The sequence below is a fragment of the Ovis aries genome, chromosome 8 (genome assembly GCF_016772045.2).
Source record: "Ovis aries strain OAR_USU_Benz2616 breed Rambouillet chromosome 8, ARS-UI_Ramb_v3.0, whole genome shotgun sequence".
NCBI classification, from domain to species: Eukaryota; Metazoa; Chordata; class Mammalia; order Artiodactyla; family Bovidae; genus Ovis; species Ovis aries.
The window spans coordinates 72,647,835-72,668,007 of NC_056061.1; the positions used below are offsets into that span (position 1 = coordinate 72,647,835).

Genomic DNA, 20,173 nt, shown 5'->3' on the forward strand with positions numbered 1-20,173 from the left:
GTTAAAGAGTTGGCTGAGTCAAGAGATCCCAAAAGGAAGACCTAGAAGAAGACAGAAGTTGGCAGAGAAATAGTCCAGCATGGGTGAGGTATTCAGAAAGCCAAAGTAGTTTCAAGAAGAAAGAGATGGTTGATACTGGCAACCATGACAAAGGTGAAATAGGAAGTGTACTGAACATAACACGTGGATTTGAATATATGGTGGTCACGTCGTCTAATTCTGGGCAAGCACCCCATAATTCTCACGTTGATGTTGCATTAGTAGTTGGTCAGCAGTTTTAGTCGTTGGATGTGAATGTGGGAGTGAATTACCCTAATGATGTTCGAAGTAATTTCTCAAGGCCTCAGAAGGTATGGCTACAGGACAGATTAGGATGGACCTTCCCTGGTTGCTCAGACGGTAAAGCTTCTACCTGCAATGCAGGAGACTCGGGTTTGATCCCTGGGTCGGGAAGATCCCCTGGAGAAGGAAATGGCAACCCACTCCAGTACTCTTGCCTAGAAAATTCCGTGGATGGAGGAGCCTGGTGGGCTACAGTCCATGCGGTCACAAAAAGTCAGACATGACAGAGTGACTTCACTTTCACTTTTCACTTTCACTTAGGATGGACCTTTCACTCCTCAGAGCTTTGGCAATCCATTCTCTGAGCTGGCTTCTAAAAAAATGCCCAGTAGATCCTACATCCAATAGTGTTTCTGTGTAGTTCACCATTAAAACAAAATCCATCTTTTTTTCCTCCAGTGATGTGAATTTAATTTATTTTCATTTATTAAAGCTACTTTCTGGGACTTGAAAATGCTTTTAAATGTTCATTCCATTTTTGCATTCACAATCCATTTCATTCAACACGCCTTACTGCAGATTGAATTGCTTACTAAATTTGAAAGAGATCAATAAATAGCAGCAAAACTCCAGGAGGTCATTTAATTTTTTTTTTTTTTATTAACAGACCCAATAAATCTGGAGCCTATTTTCTTCAAATAAATCAGCTGGAAATAAAAAATTGCTTTTGGGCAATTTATGAGGTTAAATCTAAAAATAAAATTTTACTTTCATTTGCGGCTGGTATTAACATGACAAAGCTTCAACAGAGCTTGCTTAGTACTGAATTTATGTCCTCTATTTGCACAAATATCTTTTTCATAGCTGTATGCCAGTAGGTGAATAGATTTGAAATGGAACAGAGTAAAACTAAAAATGCAGTCTGTAGAGAGAAATCCCCTGTACTTAAAAGTTTTAGGATACATATTAAAACTCTAATTTTTAGATAAAAATTTTTTTTTCCTGAAAATTACCTGAGTCCCTCTAGAATTTCCTGTGACTCCTTAAGGCAGGAGCAGGGAAAATTTACCCTCCAAGACTGGTTTTATTTGAGTTCATCTAGACATGGGGTGATATTGCTTTGGCTACCACCAGGAGCATAATTTCCCCTTTGGTGAGCTGTAGGGGTTGAGAACAGTGATTAATTGGCTAATTAGAATTTCAAAGGGCAGTGATAACAGTGCTGAACAGAAGGAAGTGACAGAAGTTCAAGTCCATTAAAACACTTTGCAATGACTGAGCCTTTCCCTACATTTCTCCCTGCTCTATGGTCTTCTCTGCTCACTGGTCTCTAAGCCTAGCCCATGCTTGCCCTGGCCACTACCCTTATTTTTCTTTATCCCATTTCCCCAACCTCTCTTTTTATATCTCCCTCACACCTAAACCCTTAAACTGAAAAATACTAATCCTTTCCTCTTTCTTTCCTTTTATTTTCCCTCTTCTTAAATTCAAATAAGTTGAACTCATTGCTTTTTTTTCCCCTTCCCAACCTATGATTGTTCTTATTTGGGTCAGGCACCTAGATTTTGTTTGCCGCCTCTGTATCAGTGAGCCACAGTATCAAATGGATTCTCAGGCTAAAGAGACACGTAAGTAGTTTAGGAATACTGCATTTGTGCAGATAAATCGATTATTCAGATTTCCACACCCCCTCATACAATCAATATCACTGTCTTTAATAGCCTAGCAACGTGAAACTATTCCATGAATTTTCATCCTTGCCTACATTAAAACCTGAGAATCGGGCAAGTGAATCAAGTGATTTTCTAGGTAGGGAGCGTGCCCACACAGAGCTGGGTGTGACTTGTTTCCAGTCAGGCTCCTCAGCTGGAAGGGAAAACGGGGCCACACCTTGGGAAGAGACAGCCACCCTCTTGGGAAGAGGGACCTCAACCTGGCTCAGCTCACAACGCTGCTAAGATCTTGAACCAACTGTAGCTCATCAGCCTCTGACTTCTTGGAAGATTTGGTTTATCAAGCTAACACCCACAGCATTATGATTATGGCTATGTACATGGTAATACATCATCAACCCCACATAGGAATTTGAATGAATATGTGAAATCATTCGTGCTTCCATGACCTAGTAAGTTTGATCATTGCAAGCACAGTTTTCCATTTCAGGTTTTTCCTCCCTATATTCCCATCAATGACATTCATTCTCTCTCTCTCTTCAAATCTGTTTACTGCGCAACTCTTAGAATGGAAACTTTTCTTATGATTAGATTACAGGGCTGGGAACTTCTGCTTTCAGCTTGGTCTCATTTACACTTAACGATCCTTTGTTCCTTCTTTCCTTATCTTTGTAATGAGGATAATAATACTTTGCATGAAAACTGATTCACAGATGAAAGGTAACTGAATGTTATTAAGTGTTTTCCCCATCATCATCTTCAAATGGTGGAAGCATTCTGGGCATGGCCAAGGCAAGAAAGGGATGATCCTGGCAACTCCCTAAGAAGGCTCAAGAATTGAAGATATTTCAGGAGAGGCAGCTGTAGCATAGGGATTGAAAGCACAGACTGAGAGAACCGAGTGGGCTGAATTCAAGTGCTGGTTTTCCTACTGCCTAGCTGTCTCAGTTTCCCCAAATGGGAAATGAGGGCATAATAGTGACTCCTCTAGGACTCTGTGTGTGCACGTGTGCTCAGCTCTGCAACCCCAGGTAAGAATACTGGATTATAAAAGTTATAATGGATAAAGTTCTTGGAACAGTGCTTTCAATCTCAAAATGCTGTGTAAACGAACATTTAGCACTTCCGATTATGCTGGGAATAAAAGGCCCCTCTTTGTCTGGAAACATGCGCTTCTGGTCCTCATCACTCATGAGCAAGAGTTGAGTTCAAACAGAGGGGTTTCCGCTGATGGGAGGAAAAAGTGACCATATGATGGAGACCATAAGAATCTACCAACTGCTGGTCTTTAAACCATTTTACTTCTCTACCTCCAGAAAAAAAAAAAAATGTTCATGTAACTCACATAGTTTAAATTTGATATCTAAAAGTGCATTATAACTTTAAATAAGTCTATTTTTGTTATTTCTTGTTATGGTTTAGTCACTAAGTCATGTCCAACTCTTTGCAATCCCATGAACTGTAGCCTGTCAGGCTCCTCTGTCCATGGGATTTCTCAGGCAAGAATACTGGAGTGGTCAGGTAGTCATTTACTTATCCAGGGGATCTTTTCGACCCAGAGATTGAACAATTGAACCCACTTCTGCATTGCAGACAGATTATTTACCACCAAGCTACTGGGGAAGCCCCATTTTTGCTATTAGGAGATAGGAAATATGAAATGAGAAAACATGAGGATTGACTATAATTGCAAAAAATAATCTCATGATTTGATTTTTTTAAATAGGTTTTATCTGCCTTTTTAAATAAAGCATGACAAATCTAAAAGAAATTACATAAAATGTTGATGTGTGGATTTGTATCACCAAAATTTTTGGTAGACTCACCAAAAAAAACACCCAATTTGATTAAAAATGATCAACTTCAGGGAATTCCCTGGCAGTCCAATGATTAAGACTTCAGCCTTTCATTGCAGGGGACACAGGTTCAATTCCTGGTCAGGAAACTAAAGTCCTGCATGCTGCATGGTGTGGCCAAATAAATAAATAAACCAACTTCAATAACCTATCTTGCTTTGGCTGTTTGGAATTGAGATCATCCTTTCCTACATGATCTAAAATGTCACTTTAACAACATGTAGGTTTTACAGAATTGTATGTTTAAGTTGCCTTGATAAATCATTAAAAGAGGCTTCCTCAAAGCATTATTTCTATTTACATTTTTGTTTAGTTGTCCAAAATGTTTGCATCCCTGGGCAGTGCTCTACAGTAAGACTTGGGACAGGTGATGGGTATGCCTTTCTAAACTGATACAGATCATATTAAAATCTTTTCCAAACAATAATGAACCAAACTCTCTCTCTCAAGTAAATAATTTTGGAGAAAAAATATATATGGAGGTTGAGGATAATGAAACTGATTCCTTTTAAAAAGCTGGACATGTGTGTTGATGACCCATAGTTATCCACAGCCTTCATCTTTCTGCCAGACAGATGAAAGGAAAGGAAATGCATTTTATCTTCCCAAGAGAAGCTGACTGGTGATTAAGAGGATCAAGCAAGAAATAATACATATTATGGTTGCTTGTTGCAAGTTAGTAAGATAGAAAGAACAAACTGGAAGATGATCTCAGTAAGAAGGGCCAGTAGTTATGGGTGGAAAGAAGACCTGCGATTGTTGTAAACATCAGATGTGACTGCAGCCATGAAATTAAAAGACGCTTGCTCCCTGGAAGAAAAGTTATGACCAATCTAGACAGCATATTAAAAAGCAGAGACATGACTTTGCCAACAAAGGTCCATCTAGTCAAGGCTATGGTTTCTCCAGTGGTCATGTATGTGAGAGCTGGACTATAAAGAAAGCTGAGTGCCAAAGAATTGATGCTTTTGAACTGCGGTGTTGGAGAACATTCTTGAGAGTCCCTTGAACTGCAAGGAGATCCAACCAGCCCATCCTAAAGAATATCAGTCCTGAATATTCACTGGAAGGACTGATGCTGAAGCTGAAGCTCCAATACTTTGGCCACCTGCCCATGGGAAAAGACCCTGATTCTGGGAAAGATTGAAGGCAGGATGAGAAGGGGATGACAGAAGATGAGATGGTTGGATGGCCTCACCGACTCAATGGACATGAGTTTGAGTAAACTCCAGGAGTTGGTGATGGACAAGGAAGCCTGGCATGCTGCAGTCCATGGGGTCACAAAGAGTGGGACACAACTGAGCAATTGAGCTGACTGACTGACTGACTGATCTACTCTCTCCACCCCTCTGCCAGGCCTCAAAGGCTAGTTATAACTATGTCCCCAGCTGCAATATACCAAAGGTTATAGCTAGAGTTACACTTATAAAAGTAACTTTATAAAGACTATCTATTGAGGTTATATATAAATATAATTGCTCACCATCTGTCCTTTAAAATAAAGGTTGAATTGCTAAATAACTACTCAATAAGGTTGTTCCTGTCTTTCTTGTCTTTCTCCCAAAAAATAACAGAGCTTTATAAATATTCAGAAGCTTTGACTACATCAAAGTGACCAATAGAACATTGTAAATGAGCAACAGAAAATATTTGCCAGACAATTGGCATTTCATTTTTAGAGAGATCTGTTTTCTGACAGCAGTAGTTTAGCATTTTTTGCTTTCATTTTATTTAAAAGGAGACCCAATGGAGAAACTGTAGTTTAGAAGAAAAGACAGTATGAAAAGGAACCCATTTTCCCCTCTCATCTCCATACATAATATATGCTTGTGGGAGAGCTCTCTGGGGAAACAAACAGGCAATTGATTGCAGCAACTGTTCTCTATTTATCCCAGTGATAAAATGAAAGGCTGGACTCAACATCTGATTTTTTTTTATTAAGGAACTTAAAGAAAAACTTGTTTATTTGATGTTTTATTACATCCTCAGCAGTTAACAAATTTATAAGCATCTATTTCATTTTACCATAATACCACTACACGTTGAGTTGATTTTTTAAATTGTTTTAATAGTAAATTCAGATGTTTATTTTCAACCCTGAAATTTTCTAACTTTACCATTGCTTTTGCCTGATGTAAAAATAAATGCCACAAACATAAAGGGAAACGGGAGATAATTTATGCCTACACATACATTTAATCAGGCTTCCCTGGTGGCTCAAACGGTAAAGAATCTGCCTGCAATGCAGGAGACCTGGGTTTGATCCCTGAGTCTGGAAGATCCCCGGAGAAGGGAATGGATACCCACTCCAGTATTCTTGCCTGAGAAATCCCATGGACGGGCTGCGAAAAGTTTGACACGACTGAGAGACTAGCACACGCGTGTCCATTTTATCTGTCAGCCAGACCGCTAATGTGCATTTGTATCTACTTTCATCTGTTAAAATGTTTTAGACTGTTGGTCATAGAAACTGCATTATCTCACATAACTACAGGACTAACGTGGGGTGCCTCGGGGGCTGGACAGTTTCATGGTTCAACTTTGTCATCAAGAAGGTCATTTCCTTGAACCTATTTGCAGGGCAGGAATAGAGACACGGATGTAGGGAACAGACGTGTGGACACAGCAGGGAAAGGGGAGGGTGGGATGAATTGGGAGAGGAGTGACATAAATACACTTCCATGTGTAAGACAGCTAGCTAGTGGGAAGCCGCTGCCTAGCACAGGGAGCTCCGCTCAGTGCTCTGGGATGACCTAGAGGGGTGTGATGGAGTGGGGAGATGGAAAGGGGGCTCAGGAGGGAGGGGTATATGTATGTGCATAGCTGATTCAATTTGCTGTACAGCAGAAACTCACACAACATTTATACTCCAATAAAAAAAAAAAAAGAAGAAGATCATTTTTTTCCTGCTTCCTTCTGCGCCTTCTTAGGCTTGTAGATTTTGAAGCTGGCTTCTTTGGAGTTGCAAGATGATTATCTCTGGTACCAGAGGCTCATCCAGAGCATCACTAGATTTCCAGAGATCGAGAAGACCGACTCCTCTTTCTGTGTCTTCCTTTCTCTTACAAGCCAGCAGTCTTTCTCAGAAGCTTCACATTAGACCTCAAGTACAATTAGCAACAGCTGAGTCATTTGCCTCTGCCTAAAACAATCACAATCAAGGAGAACAGGATTACGCTGATTGGCGTAAAGGACTCAGATTAGCCTCTAAATTCCATGGGAACAGTGTAAACTCCGCGAGTTTGGGATTACTGAGAAGTCAAGTTTCCTGTGGAAGGTGATCTGAGGTGACAGCTGTTGAGAAATAATAGCAATACTGAACATATATTGCTAAAAGTCTAGATCTATGAAGTGTGAATTGTTAATTCAGAAATAGTCATTGTGGACCTAGGGACTCCAGCCTTTAGAAATGAACAACCTAGAATCTAGGCGTCCTCTCGTTTTATTTTCTTAAAACTGTCAGGAAAGATTTTATGTACTAAGTTCTTTGGGGCCTGTCTCCGCCATTGGAATGTAAGTTCCTTGAGAGTGCAGACTGTGTTTGCCTTGTTCACAGCTGTGTCTTCAACATCTGGAATGGTGTAAGCAGCACATGGTAGACGCTCAGGAAGTACTTGTTGAGTAAATGTTGAAAATTGCAAGGAGGAGATTGTAAACTCTCTCCAGCCACGGTATGGAAGTTGTGATTTAGAAATTACCTATTTTTATATTGCAAACCAAGTATGGAAAGCCTTCTACCTCTTTATACACATGTTCAGTGTGTTCATCCCCTGAAATGGAAGGATACTACAGTAGTGATTGTACGTTTCATTAAGATGAATCTGTGACATGGTACAGAGAGAAGAGGTTTAATCGGACTACACTCCAGGAGGATGGAGGAACACAGCTATAGAAACATACCTGTAAGCACCACAGCAACATAAAAAAGCAGAGCAGTTATCCAAACATTGGACCAAGACTGACAGAAACAAAACTGGGAAAAGGCAAGGGCAAGATACATTGTGTGGACCAGTTTGGAAACTGTCAGATGATTCATTCTTTAAACATACAATGCGTGATGCTTTTCCAAATCATGTCATGAATAACTGAGGAAGACTGGAGGGAGGTGTCTACTCTAGCAGGGTTTTGATATGGATTATTTGAATTCATTTTAAATATTTGACATTATTTTATCAGTCATTTACCCCCTGAAGGTGTTAACATATAATGGTAGTTTTAATAACAGTGAATATTTTATTTATCTATGTTATTTATACAACATACTAATCACACAAATTCTAAAAGGCAAAAGTTTGAAAGAAATCACCATTCCTCTTTTTAAGTTTCTTATGGTCTAGAACAGATACTAAGACACCTACATGAACAAATATAATTCAAAGTAGTATCAGATCAACATCTCAACAGTAGTATAAACAAAATATTATAATAAATTAAACAGAAGGAGAGAGAGATTCTGGCTGTGATGATGAGAGAATGGTCCATGAGAGACATGGCAACGCATCTGATTTGGGGAGGTGGGCAGAAAGGTGCTCCCAGGGGAGTTTCAGCCACTGGACTAGATCACAGAACAGTTAGCTCCAGCCTTTTACTACGTCTGTCTTCGGATAGTTTTGGATGTTCCACCAGTCTATGACCTTAGCTCTGTGCTCTTCAATGATTTTATCAACATTTCGGAGAACGCCTTATGAGTCTTTAATAATAAACGTATAAATAATAAGTGTGCTTATCCAGATTTATTTGTAATACAGAGCAGGTAGAAATAGAGACTAGTCTTAATTGGCTAGAATGACTGATGTTATCTGAGAGGAGAAAATTTAGCAAATAAATATAAAGCCCTTCACTTTGATATCAAAAAGAAATATACTCCCCAAGCATATGACAGAATTGCCCTGGCTTAACAACAATTCACAGGAAAAGAGGTTGAGCAGGATTAATTGATAACCTGTGAAATATTTACCCTAAGGCAAATGCAAACTACATTCATTTAGCCTAAAATGTATTCATTTGATAAACATGTTTTAATTAAATATTCTGCACAAAATATTATACAAGTATATGGAACTAAATTAATAAATTATTCCTGTCCTTAGGTACATATAGTTTATGATAGAGACAAACAAACACAATTAAACTGTAGTGCTGTAAATGTATAAGTAAAGTACGGACCTCAAAAATAACAAAGAATACCAGTGAACAGATAGTGGTCAGATCACAGCAGAGTATTGTGCTAAATTTGTACACATTTTTTTAAAACAGATTTATAATTCACTCATTTAACACGTTGACCAGAGAATTTTTGCAGAAACTAATGCCTTTAACTAATGTTAGTACATTTCCGGTCAATAATGTGTTAAAGCATATAATTCAGTGCTTATATATTTCTTTTTCACAAAGTTGTACAGAACATCACCACAATCATTTTTAGAGCATTTTTATCACCCCTAAAAGAGACCCTGTAACCATTAGCAGTCATTCTGTATTCCCCACGACACCAACACTTTACCCACAGCCCTCAACAAACACTAATCTACTTTTTCCATCTTTATAGATCTGCTTATTCTGGACATTTTATGAAAATAGCATTATATAATATGTGGTCTTCTGTGACTAGATTCTTTCATTTAGAATGATGTTTGGAAGTTCATCCCTTTCATACCACATATCAATATTTAATTCTTTTTATTGATGAGTAATGTCCTCAACATTTATCCATTCACACTTAGTTTATCCATTCATCAGCTGATGGACATTTGGATTGTCTTCAGCTTTTGGTTATTCTGAGTAATGGCCCATGTTCAAATTTTTGTGCCACCAGATGTTTCATTCCTCTTGGGTGTATACCTAGGAAGTGGAAATATTAGACCATGTGGTAACTCTACATTCAACATTTCAAGGAACTGTCAAACAGTTTTTTAAATTTGCTGCACCATTCTGCATTCCCATCAGCAATGTATGAGGCTTTTGGTTTTTCCACATCTCGTTATTGCTGTTGTTCGATTACAGCAATCCTAGTGAATATGAAGTGGTATATTTTATAGTCTTTATTGGTGTTTCTCTAATGACAGCGTTTTATGTGCTCATTGTCGACTTGTATGTCTTCCTTAGAAACATGTCGGCTTGGGTCTTTTGTCCATTTTTAATCGGGTTATTTATCCTATTATTGCTAAGCTTTAAGATTTTTAAAAATATATTCTGAACACAAGTCTCATATCAGATATATGACTTGAAAATATTTTCTTCCATCCTGTGGGTTGTCTTTTCACTTTCTTTTATTGGTATTGTTTGCAATACAAAAGTCCTTTAATTTTATAAAATGTAACTTATTCTTTGGCTGTTGTAGTTGTTGCTCTTGCTTTTGGTGTCCTATCTAAGAAACAGTTTCCTAACCCAAGATCATAAAGATTTACTTCTAATGTTTTCTTCTAGGAGTTTTACAGTTTTGGTTTCACACTGTCTTGATTATTGTAGACTTTGTGCCAAGTTTCAGAATTGGAAATTGTGATTCCTCCAACTTTGTTCTTCTTTTTAAAGACCATTTTGCTTATCCTGAGTCCGTTGCATTTCCATGTTCAGCTTAGTACAAAATATTTTAAGAAAGATATTGATAAAGTAGAGTGGATCAGAGTACAGTCAAGAAAAACTCCAACAACTTGTGATGTTTAAATCTGCAAGATGAAATATGAAAGTGCAGCATGAAAGATGACTTCATAGACTTAAAAGGTCGTTGTAATATGGAAAATTATTCTAGCTAATTTTCTGTCATTTTCTGATGAAAATGCTGTGAGGGGAACCTCAGTTCAATATAGGAATAAACTTTATAACAACTAACCTTATTCATAAATAGATTTCACATGTTGATCCACCCATCCCTGAAAAAATTCAAGCCAAGGCCAGATCAGTAATGTTGTATCCATCAGTAATGTTGTAGAAGAAATTTCAGCCTTGGTTAGATAAAATAACTCTGAGCTATGTAGATATGAATAGCAGTGAGACACCAGACGTTGTCATTAGGCATTATCTCAATGAATCCGCCAATCACATGGAATGGGTACTACTATTATTTCTTTTGCTGGATGAAGAAAGAGGCTGAGGCAGGTCTGATGGATCGTCGAGCAGCACAGATTAAAAAGTGACAAAGTATAGGGAGCTAACTGGTGGTCTAGTGGTTAGGATTCAGAGCTTTCACTGCTGTGGCTTGGGATTCAATCCCTGGTTGGGAAACTGAGATCAAGCAAACCACATGGTCTAGCCAAAAAATAAATAAAAATTTTAAAAATGAATCAGGGATTTTAAAAAAAGTGACGAAAGTTCACTCAAATTCAGTTTTGCTTGACACTGAAGTCCATGCTCATAACCTGTATGATCAGGATATAAGTTGTGACGGCAGAGACAGAAAGAAAGTTAAATATGAGAGATCATGTGAAGGAAGATGAATAGAAGATATTGAACATGTATGTAGCCAAGGATGAGTTTGAGTTTTTAAGCTTTAATAATGGTAGGAGGATTATTATAATTAGGAATAACTATATTCCTAATTATTAACAGGAAAGGAGAAACTAATAGGAAAAGCAGGTTTTGGTGGATGTGAACAGCAGGCTCATCCATTCAATGGCATGTAAGTCTCCACATTCAGATTTTGGTTCAAGCCTACTGAGCCAAGAGGTGGTGGTTTGACCACTCTTCTAGATGAGGCAAGGATCACTGACTCTGAGGCTTTGAGCCTGGAGTTCGAGAGAATGGAAGTGAAAGTAACAGAGAGGGGACCGGAGAGGAGATACTAATTTGAGATTCTTCACTTGGTGTTGTTGGATATGTTACATGTGAGCATAAAATTGTACTTTATAAAGTAGAGTGTCCAACTGTGCAGAAGACAGTTAAAAATGTTGGATTGAATCTTAGATGAGTAGACGGGATTGCCTTTCAAGAGATAGCTGAAGACAAGAAAATATTACTTCTCTGAGGCAAAGACTGTAGACAGGAATGCTGGAGAACTTAGCATTTAGCTTTTCCTCCTTCAGAAGCTATACTGTACATCACCCAGAGCTTGTGGTCATGTATGCCTCAAATTCCCTGAAGTAAGTGCCCCTTGGAAAACTAGCATTTAGTTCAGTTCAGTTCAGTTCAGTCGCTCAGTCATGTCCAACTCTTTGCAACCCCATGAATCGCAGCACACCAGGCCTCCCTGTCCATCACCATCTCCCGGAGTTCACTCAAACACATCCATTGAGTCAGTGATGCCATCCAGCCATCTCATCCTCGGTCGTCCCCTTTTCCTCCTGTCCCCAATCCCTCCCAACATCAGAGTCTTTCCCAATGAGTCAACTCTTCGCATGAGGTGGCCAAAGTACTAGAGTTTCAGCTTTAGCATCATTCCTTCCAAAGAAATCCCAGGGCTGATCTCCTTTAGAATGGACTGGTTGGATCTCCTTGCAGTCCAAGGGACTCTCAAGAGTCTTCCCCAACACCACAGTTCAAAAGCATCAATTCTTCAGCACTCAGCTTTCTTCACAGTCCAACTCTCACATCCATACATGACCACTGGAAAAACCAGAGCCTTGACTAGACGGACGTTTGTTGGCAAAGTAATTAGTTTCTCCTTATTCAGGACTCTGAGCATAGCATCAAGCTAAACTTTTATGGAGCGTGTATGATTTTGTATTTATAACAAAGATCCGATGCAGGTGGTATTCTCCAGTTTATAGATGAGGAAACTGAGACACGGAGAGGTTAAATCATTAGCCACAGGCAGGGACAGAGCAACGATTGAAACCCAGTCTGTCTGATCCTGAAGTCCAGCCTCTTCTAGGTTCTGTGAAGCATCATATGGCAGAGTCAACCTGCTGTTCCCTCTGATCTGCCAGGAGCTTTCATGTGGGTGGGAGCCCCCACCCACCCCTCTCCCACCTCTGATCCTTTGCATTCTTTCCTTTGATTCTTCTATCCATCCAAATATCCACCTGTGTGTGCTAAGTCACTTCAGTCGTATCCGGCTCTTTGCAACCCCATGGACTGTAGCCTTGGGGTACAGCCAGGCTGCTCTGTCCATGGATTCTCCAAGCAAGAATACTGGAGTGGGTAACCGTTCCCTTCTCCAGGGGATCTTCCTGACCCACAGATGGAACCCGGCTCTCTTGCATTGTAGACAGATTCTTTACCATCTGAACCACCGAGGAAGCCAACTTACATCTTTTAAAAATATGTATTATGTGTGTATACTGTATATCAGCCACTTTTTCATACCAGGAGAAACAAGAAAGAATCGATTTTTACCCTCATGGTACTTACAGACAAGAGAGAAAGAATGACATTAAGCCACTAATTACACATTGATTGAAATTATCTAAATTTCCCTTCATTTATCAGCATCACACAAAAGAGAAAATAATTGTTTAGTCATGTTTGCTGGAAAATTAGAACAATTTAAGGTAATGTAAAGGTCCTAAATTTAGTTTTAAAGCAAAACCAGATTCAATAAAATTACTTATTTCTACTGAAACATACATTCTGCATTGTAGTCCCATTGAAACATCTTTAACAAAAAACTAGCACACTTAGCAGAAATTTTAGTTGATTCAAATGGTTTGTAAGTTTGAATTTAGTTGTGTGTCTGTGTGCATATTAATATTGAATATCCACATTTGATTTCTGCCAGTGAAGTTTCTGCAAGGCATCAAGTGTCTGTCATGACCCTTGACCTCTCCCTGGGACTGTCTGTGCTTTGCTGAGCTGACTTGGGGCAGGCAGGTAAGGACAAGAAGAAACTGGAGCTGGAGCCAGAGCTAAAGCTAAGTTAAAACACCTTGTGTGTCTATGTATGCTCAGAAGTGTCCGACTCTTTATGGCCCCATGGACTGTAGCCTGCCAGGCTCCTCTGCCCATGGAATTTTCCAGCAAGAATACTGGAGTGGGCTATCATTTCCGACTCCAAGGAATCTTCCCAACCCAGGATCAAACACACGTCTCTTGTGTCTCCTGAATTGGCAGGCAGATTCTTTACCTCTAGTGCCACCTAGGAAGCAGCCCCCACCAAAAAAAAAAAAAAAAACTTACACAGGCTGAAAATCCTGATTCTCAGCTATTTAAAAAATATCTGAACTATACTCACTCTTGATGGGTCCATGGGTTATTTTTTGCCCAAGATATAGTAGAAAAGCATATATTACAAAGCAGAGACATTACTTTGCCCACGAAGGTCTGTCTAGTCAAAGCTATGGTTTTTCCAGTAGTCATGTATGGATGTGAGAGTTAGACCATAAAGAAGGCTGAGCCCTGAAGAACTGGTGCTTTTAAACTGTGCTGAAGACTCTTGAGAGTCCCTTGGACTTCGAGGAAATCAAACCAGTCAGTCCTAAAGGAAATCAATCCTGAATATTCATCGGAAGGACTGATGCTGAAGCTGAAGCTCCAATCCTTTGACCACCTGATGCAAAGAGCCAACTCATTAGAAAAGACCCTGGTGCTGGTAAAGATTGAGGGCAGGAGGAGGAGATAACAGAGGCCCAGATGTTTGGATGGCATCACCAACACAATGGACCTGAGTTTGAGCAAGCTCCATGAAATAGTGATGGACAGGGAAGCCTGGCATGCTGCAGTCCATGGGGTCACAAAGAGTTGGACACAACTGAGCGACTGAACAGCAACAATAGTAGAAAAGAATTCTTTTTGGAGAATCCTGTAACCATCTCCTGGCAATGCATGGACTCTTTGTCTCCCTCAATCAGCACCTCTACTGTAAAATTTAAACTCAGATTTTTAATGAAAACAATGGTCCATACCTCGGGGCCACTTGTGTCATAACGATGTGTCCATTTTAATCACATAACTTAAACTCAGTTCTGCACAGAACAAAAATTCTAAAGGCAACTGGTAGGTGGTAGGGGAAAGGGGAGGGGTTGTAAGGATATGAACAGACCCTGATTGCTGACCTTATATAATCATATGCTTAATCTGGTCAGATGCAATCAAGTCATTGAAAGAAAAGACAAAATCAGAAAAATAAAATCTCTCTAATCAAAAAGACAGTTTTTTCTTACTATAACCTCTTTTGTCCTTTCTGACCTACTCAATTACAGAGAGATAACTAATACTATTGTTTCCTTGGAATGATTATTTGCCACAGAACATGTTAAACTGATTAGAAGCTGTATAATTTTAAAAAGAGGTATTTGTGCTTGGTTTTAGATGGCTAAGTTGTACACTAATTCAGCAGTTTCTAGGCTGTAATAACATGTCCAGAGGCCTTAGGGTTGACTCTTATATTATGATGAGTCAAACCCACAACTCCTAATTTTGACCCACTTTATTAAAGGGACCAGTACAAACATGTTTCTAGCAATTACAGTCAGTAAATAATAGTAGATGGAAATAGTAGGAGAAATCTCATGAGTTTAGGCCTTGACTCTCAGAAGAGCTCTTCCTCATTCCAAAATGGCCTTGAATTTTCCCCCTTGGCTAGTTACATGGTATTTTCAGACCCTTCAAGCTGATAGGTGGAGAAAGTTAGTCAAGCTTTGAAATGTCTTTACAACCAATGAAAACATAAATGAAACTTTACAGAGGCACAGTAGGCTTATTTTTTTACTCCTTATATTTTAAAATTACTTCCTTCTGTACAAAGATTCTGAAAGACCTTGTTCACTCATTGTGAATGTCAGGACTCAGAAAGTGATAAGCTAATACAGGGACTGTTAGAATTTCATACCACCTTGGCCTTCACACTTCCATAGTGAGAGTGTGGGAAGATGGTGGAGTGGGGTGTGGGAAGTTATCCCAGGATATTTCAAAGGTCACAAAACAGGAAGGTACAAGACTGAATTAAGATGCTAGAATCACATAGTTTATGCAATTGGTTGAAGACTTACCTAGTGGCTCAGATGGTAAAGAATCTGCCTACAATGCAGGAGACCTGGGCTCGATCCCTGGGTTGGGAAGATACCCTGGAGAAGGGGATGGCAACCCACTCCAGTATTCTTACCTGGAGAATTCCATAGACAGAGGAGCCTAGCTGGTTATAGTCCATGGGGTCATGAACAATCAGACTTGACTGAGCAACTTTCACTTCACTTCTCAGAGAGGAAAGCAAGGGGAAAGAGACAGGGTAAATTCATGAGGAGGAGGTGCAAGCAAGTGGCAGCACCCCTACCTGAATCCTGGATTATGAAGATCCATGTGTTCTGTCTCTTTCTCCATACTGATGAGGTGGTTATGGTATCAGAGTCAACATTTGAGCAAGGCAGCCTGTAGAGGGAAGGCCCCCTGGACCAGTGACACAGAACTGGAGAGACCCAGGGACAAGGACCCCTGACTACACTCTGTAGCTTACCAGTTATCATGTTGAACAGCCATAGATGTTATCTGCATCTTTTGAGCACAGAACTTATGGGGCCAGAATAGGACTATATTGAGGGTTGCTGATGAGTGGGCAATAATAGAGGGGTGATGTAGCTGTCAACCCAGAGATAGTATGTCAAGACTTATGACTTGATATTCCCATCCCTTTCTATCTATAGGTGACCTTCTCTGTTGTATCACATAATCCTTTATTCTGTTTCTCTTCAGTATATCTTAGCTTATTCTAAATTCCCTTCTACAGTATACATAATACATGCTATGAATTTTGCCTCTATGGCATAAGGAACTACCTTACTTACTATCTTTGCCTAAGGTTTCTTGTGGATTTCATCCTTTCATTTATTTTCCTGTCCTCAAGAGCAGAATTGAATAGTCCAAATAACAAAGCAAACACATTATAACTGGTGTCTGTGTTGATGGCAACTTTTATTCCCAGGTTCAGCAGGAGGCAGAGAATTGAAAAGCCACCATCCAAAACGTGTCACTTTTATAGCTGGGGCTTCCCAGGTGGTGCCAGTGGCAAAGAACCTGCCTGCCAGTGCAAGAGTAGTAGAGACTTGGCTTCAATTCCTGGGTTGGGAAGATCCCTGGGAGGAGGGCACAGCAACCCACTCTAGTATTCTTGCCTGGAGAATCTCATGGACAGAGGAGCCTGGAGGGGCTACAGTCCATGAGGTTGCAAAGAGTTGGACATGACTGAAGCAAATTAGCAGGCACACATGCACACTTACCACCACTGTATACATTTCTCTCTTACTGACTCAACTTCTGCATCAAGTTAGTTGGGAAAAAATCAATGTGGATCAGCTCAAAAATAACTCCAAAAAATTACTGCGGGAATTGTCATTCACTAACCAAATCAGCAGGCAGACTCTAGGAAGCTGGGCAGGGTCAAGGCTGAACGGAAGCAGAGACACAAACCGTGGCCCTCCAAAATACCAAGCACTTTACTGGCCTATGAGTTTATCAAGCCAGATGGTCGTCTCAACCAGGGATATTAGAATTATTTAACTTCCATCACTGCCTCCTACTTTGAGGGGCTTCACAATTTATATATGGTAAGACTTTTTCGCTCATTGATTCCAAGCGTATTTATTTGACTGAGAGAGATATATCCTTGGTCTAAGGTGAAGATTGTTCTTCTGTAGGGACTCAGATGGCTAAATAATTTGAGGGTGTTGGCATTTCCTGAAAGAAATAATAATATGACATCATGTGGTCCTTCTGACCCATTCTCACCATGACCTGGCCTTGGGATATTCCCTAGAGGAAGTGCTACTTTAGCATTGAGCCGCCCACATGGTCTCCCATGACCCAGGGCGTGGATCTGAAAGAAGTCTGACCAGCTGGACCACTGTGGAAAAGAAGGTGGTTTAGCCTCTTCTTCTATTCCAAATTCTGAACTTCCTTCCATTGTCAGCGCTCAGGAGCATGTATCAGACAACTTGAATGTTTCTCCAAGTCCTACTGTGACTTGCTAATCCATCTCAAGCAAGTCCTCCTGCCGCCGTCTTTGTCCTCCGTTTTACTTCTTTCGTCTGTAGAAGTGGGACCTTGCTAACCAATCTCTCAGCAATAAGGTAGAGATCAGCTCAAAAACGGTTAAGAAAATCAACTTTAGGAAATATTGTCACTCTGTAATAGTGCTTTTCTATTCTCTTTTCTCCTTTATTCTTTCTTCTGCCGCCCCTAGAAGGGGATGCCTAGACATCCAGGAGACCTCAAGTGACCTCTTGGGCACAGCCCATATGGGAGGCAACGGATGTCAGGCCATAACCAGCCCTCAGGCTGGCTCAGCGTAACCTGCATCAGTTCAGCCTCTTAGGATGTTGACATGTGACTATGAGAGAGTAGGCTTTTCCCTTGGGTCATTCTTTCCCATAGAAAAACACAGAGTTAAATCAGAGAAATATTATCCAAAGATTCTAAACTAAATAATTCCTGCTTCTGAGATGAGGTGCATTTTGGTGACTTGCTTTCTTTTTCTCACCTGCACCAGCATCTCACTGAGAGAAGCATACATGTTTGCTCATAACTTGGGACAAACAGTCTCCTAACAAAGCATCAATTACTAGGCCCAAGATCTACACAGCAGTGTTAGTTGTGTGGGTTAAGTGGAGGGTAAATTCAAATCCTCACTGTTTTCATGGAATAATCACTAATGAATATAATCATGTTCCAACATAATTTGCTTCATTTGCAAGTTGGCAGGAACGAAAAAAAGGCAGCTTTCTTTAGAAATGATTAGACCATGGTTATTAGGGTGAGGTCATTGTTTTACAATTAAGTCATTTTTTTCCCTTACAGTTATAATAATAGTGATGGATCCCAGAATCTTGTAGCTGGCTCTTTGGCAAAAGGAGGAGATCAGATTTTCAGAGATTGGGCTGCCTTCCCTGAGTTGAAGGAATAGTTTCCCACACTCGAGGTTGCTGGTGGGTGATGGCCCCCTCATACCACAGGCATTACTCTCTGTGTCAGGCCTCTGCTGCCAAGCCGGCTCGCAGCGCTCTCCAACTTGCAGCTGAAGCCTTTACAAGGCGATCAAGAGAAAGATTTTTTAAATTTAAGCCCCAAATTGCATTTACTGTCACCTGCTCTGTCCTACCCTAGCAGGGGGGCGAGATGGTCTTCAAAGGAAGAGAGAAAGCATGGCCAGCGATTTTGTGCTCCCCATGAAAGGAAAATATCTTCCCCTTGGGGTCAGGAAAAGTTATCAGCTTCAGACCTCTAGGCATGGGATTTAAAATCCCATAGCATTATTTTTGCCTGCATAGTCATCTTTTTTTTTTTTAAGTTATGTTTTTATCTCTTTTCCTCTCTCACAAACAAAACATTGCATGATGTTCACAGACCTATTTTTGGCAAACTCTAAAAAATCTGTAAAATATTTAAAGTCATCGTAGGGAAAAAAAATTATCTGCTAGAACTAAAGCCATCAGATTCTGGGTAATCACTGAGTTCTGTTGCTCCATTAAAGATTGTTTTTCTCTGTTCTTGGGCTTAAGATGAAGAAACAGTTGGAAGAGTCCTGAAACGGGAGATGAGACTTGTGTTCTCTTAGTATTTTTTCTGTGCATAATTTTTCTTCCATAGTGGTAGTCATGCAATAGTATATCCTGCTTTTTTTAATTAACTTTTTTTTTTTAACCTGAAGACTGGTCTTTGGCCTGATTTTAAGGGACCATTTTCTTTCGGTAAATAACAAGCTAAAATAAAGTCATTGTGATTCAGAGAGACCAGCAAGGATGGGAAAATATGTGAATGACTTCTCCATTCCAGTGGGAACCTGGATGGAAACCCTCCTTTTAGAAGCCAAGAAGGCAAAGTTCCATTTTTTCTTGGCAAGACACTTTATGAGATTCTGAGTGTCTTTGGACCCTTCATTTTGGTAACTTGGAATGAGCCTGAGAACACTTTCATGCCCCAGTGATTTCAGAATCTCTCTCCTAACAACAAAGACTCCAATTCCTAGCATTCAATCTAATTTCTCAAGGCCAGGGAGAGTGCGTGTTTTCATCCATCCCAAGTCCTCTTTCACTTGCCCCTCACACACCAATGTTTATTGTAAATTTCACAGAAAGAGGGTTTATCACTCACAAGGCAATTTATAGGTTCAGGAATGACCTCAATATCCAGTTAGTATTTCTCTGAAAAAGGGCAGCTGCCACTACAAAAAAAAAAAAAAAAAAAGCATGTTATATTTTATTCTGCTCTCTTTTCTTTAGTGGACTATAATGTGGGTGCCTTAGGAACACATATGCTATTGGTTCATTTACAGCTAGACACAACTTTTTAAAGATATATATATATATATATATATATATTTTTTTTTTTCTGTATAAAGTAGTCTAACCCCAGAATGAGAAATAGTTTCTTCATTGGGGACCATGAGTGGTGATTATATGCTGTCTAAAGCTGTGTTCTCTCTCTTGCTGGCCCTGAATATGTGCTGTTTTTACCCCTATTGATGGTATAAATCCCATATGCTGAATACCTATGAAAACAGGG

General features: G+C 39.7%; 1 protein-coding gene and 1 pseudogene across 3 annotated transcripts in view; both read left to right on the forward strand.

Moving 5' to 3' along the window:
- SASH1 (SAM and SH3 domain containing 1) overlaps positions 1-20,173 on the forward strand; it is a 347,119-nt gene that overhangs the window by 32,997 nt on the left and 293,949 nt on the right. The gene's annotated exons all lie outside the window — the stretch shown is intronic.
- Positions 1-20,173, forward strand: part of LOC132660255 (large ribosomal subunit protein eL33-like) — a 51,743-nt pseudogene that overhangs the window by 13,089 nt on the left and 18,481 nt on the right.